Source organism: Aegilops tauschii, chromosome 7 (assembly GCF_002575655.3).
Source record: "Aegilops tauschii subsp. strangulata cultivar AL8/78 chromosome 7, Aet v6.0, whole genome shotgun sequence".
Taxonomy (NCBI): domain Eukaryota; kingdom Viridiplantae; phylum Streptophyta; class Magnoliopsida; order Poales; family Poaceae; genus Aegilops; species Aegilops tauschii.
In genome coordinates, this window is record NC_053041.3 from 45644931 (window position 1) to 45648395 (window position 3465).

The window sequence follows — 3465 nt, forward strand, 5'->3', positions numbered from 1 at the left end:
TCATCAGTTTTAAAGAATGTTCATCGATATTAAAAGGAAGTTCATGAATTTTAAAAAAGTTCACCAATTTTGAAAAAATATTCACAATTTTTTTAAAAGCTTATTGATTTTTAGAAAAAGAAAAATTGAAAAGTTTGCACATTGCAAAAGCAAAAGGAAAACAAAAAAGGAACAGAAAAAAGAAAACAATAAAGAAAAATAAAAATAAAAACCAAACAAAACTGTTCGAACAAACAAGAAAAGAAAAGGAAAAAGGGAAAAATAAAAAATAAAAAGAAAGGAAGAAAGGAGAAAAGCGCTATAAAGGAATATAATCACATCAATTCACGTCGGCTCTTTGGTTATCACGTAATCTCAGCCGTCCTTAGGTTTACAGGGGTGCACCGAAGCACAAGTGTCAAAGAAACAGGAGCATTATTTGAGAGTGACAGTGAAGGAGGTCAATATCCTACTCGACCAAACGTCATCAACATATCATTATTCATCAGGAAAAGGAAGCATGCAGCAGCGTATGCCTGCTCTCCGTTCAGTTCCGACGACCACTAGGTGGGATACCGCAGTACGTGCACCGGCATCCGTCGGAAACGCACTCGCCCACCGAGGTGCCGCTGATGCGGGCCTGGCAGTACTCCATGCACTTGTCAGGCTTGCATATGCCGGGGATGGTCGGGAGCACCTTGCAGTCCATGGGGGTCACCGTCGCAGTGGCGTCACCGCCATTCGCCGTCACCACCTTCCTTGCCACATCTACGGATCGAACAGCGCACGCAAGAAATAAGCACGAGGCGTATATATATTTGACTCCAATTTCTTAGTTGAAAGTTTAAACTAATAAAGCATGAGTGCATATATGCATGCATGGGGCATACCTGAGCAGAGCAGTACAAGGGCGAGGGCTAGTAGCATCGTGTAGAACGGCCTCATCCTGAGTTCGCGAGGTTGTTTGGGGAGTGCTGGGATGTGTATTATTCAGCTAATGGTTGCGGGACGAGCTAACTGCCCTGGCATGGTTGTTTATAATGCAAAGGACGGGCATGCAATTTTTGGAAGCATTTTACTTCCTGGCTTTAGATGGAATGTAATACTTCTCAAAAAGAAAGATGGAATGTAATTAAGGGTGGCAATTATATTTTTTTATCGAGTGCATATACGTACAGTACTTGTTGGAGTACTACATTAGTTTTCCACATAAGGAGTAACAAATAATTATTTGTTTGAATAAAATTGCAAGTAATCAAGGAAGGCCTTTATGTGGCCACTAGGATATGCATAATACTCTATATATGCACACCTATATATAGATAATAATAATGGATGCACTTATTGTGTTCTTCAAAATTATATGAATTCATTGTGTGCCAAATTAAAAATGAAATGTGTATATTGTGCAGACTATTAGGTTTTTTGACGGGGAAATTTAAAGCATCAGAACATTCAAACGTTGGCAAACGCCCAACTGTTCAGGATGCAACGACGTTCATTCACCTTCCATGATACTGTGGCCCCTTCTAGTTATAATTCTTTTTTTTTGAGGATATAGTTATAATTCTTCTCGAAGGACCATGGGGGATCCACTCATATATCCTCCAGATGTCTATACTGTTACCATGACACGCCACATATGACCTTTTTTTTCTTGACAGTTTTGATCCCTTAACATATGCTCTGCCATGTATAGAAGCTACCTTTTTCGCCTCCGCATTCAAAGGGTCTCCAGAAGGGTAGTATCTTTCTTGTAGCACCATAGCACAAAGAGAATCTAAGTTCTCGATTAATTGTCACGCTCGTTTAGCAAGCAGAGCAAGGTTGAGGCAATGTATATCTCTAAACCCCATACCTCTACTCATTTTTGGAATGCACATTTTCACGATGCTATACAGTGCATCTACTTCCGGGGTGTTTGCCATCACCCCATCAGTATTGTGACATCACATCAATAATCCCTTTACACCCTTGTTTGGGATTTTAGAAAGGGACACCGCATACGTTGATATAGTTTGAGCAATCGCCTTTAGGAGGACTTCTTTGCCACCCGTGGACAAAAGCTTATCTTTCCACCTACTTACTCTCTTTAGGACACTCTCAATTAAGAAGTGGAAGCAATCACTTCTATCAACACCCAAAATCGCTGACAAATCTAGGTATTTATCAGTCAATGCCTCGGTCATGATATTCCGGATAGTCAGTCTCCCCTCGCTTTCCTCAACTCGTGCATTAGGGCTAAAGAATATGCTTGACTTTGTTTTACTTACTAGCTGGCCCAAGGCTTCACAGTAATGTTGGAGGGTCTACTTCAGACAATTTGCATTGCCAACATCATAATGCATTAGTCAGCGAATCACCAGCTTGCAGGTACATCATGGCATACCTGGATACCCTTTAATTCACTGCTCCAGAAGTGCATCCTACGACCACCCCAGGACCGGCGCTGGCAGAAGCGGAAGATCTCATTTCCTCCTCGCCAGACACTCCCCCCTCCGATATCCGTCTTTTGCAGGGACTGGCTTTCCGTGATGGTGTCCCTTCCCACCAATGAGTTATGTGATACGTCTCAAACGTATTGATTTTTTTTATGATTCATACTATGTTGCTATCAATTATAAACACTTTGGGATAATCATCGAGCCAACTCTCGGACTTGGAGTTCCCACTATACTGGAAGTACTTGTTAACCCCAGATGCCATCCGGAACTGGTGTGAAACCGTGGTTGAACGAATATACCAATTGAAGCACAAGGGTCCCAAAGAAATGGAACCACTCGGGTTTGAGTCAAGTGATCCTGAGTGTCATAGAAGCGATCATCTCGTCCACGTGGTGAGTTCCCGCACCCTCAGGGGTACTGATCATCCCGCTAGTGTGGAGAAAGTCCCTGCCTCAGATCATTACCATAGTTTGGCGCGTCGCTGGGGCAAAGGCTCTCCGTGGCAAGGTGAGTACTGGTTGCGCCTAGGAGGGCTTAGTTAGTTGAAGTATGGATCCTCGTGTCACAATAGAGTAAGGTCCCCACAATGCGGTGGTGCATCACGCTAGCGATGCATGCGGAGTTACATCTCGATGAGGTGGTGAAAAAATTAACCTTCAAGAAACATGCGGACTCTGGGACAAAGCCATCGTATCAGCCCGAGCCGACTTAGAATGGATCTGATTGTGAGACTACATGATAGCCTGGTTCTGCTCCAAAGCTGACTTGAGCAGAACAACCAAGTGGAGGATATAATTAGCTCCTGATCCTGAGGGCTGGATTGAATATGCAATTTGGGTGGCTGCCAAGAAATTCTACACCGAAGTGCGAAGTACAGGAATCTCCTACATATGCAGTTGGGAAAAGCTGCCTCTGTTGGCAAATTCTAGCCTATCTCCCTCACCTCGCCTCGATCTCTCTGTGTTTCTCTGAAGAACAACAAGAACAGGAAGAACAGGGAGGTTTGTTGCTGCGCAAAACTTGCAGCTTTTCTGTTCTTCTT

General features: G+C 43.2%; 1 long non-coding RNA gene across 1 annotated transcript; it reads right to left on the minus strand.

Moving 5' to 3' along the window:
• Positions 1-301: 301 nt before the first annotated feature.
• LOC141026555 (uncharacterized) lies at positions 302-1141 on the minus strand. Its single transcript, XR_012188812.1, has 2 exons — positions 870-1141; positions 302-747 (listed from the first exon to the last, which is right to left on the minus strand). It is a non-coding gene; the product is annotated as an uncharacterized lncRNA (long non-coding RNA).
• Positions 1142-3465: the final 2324 nt, after the last annotated feature.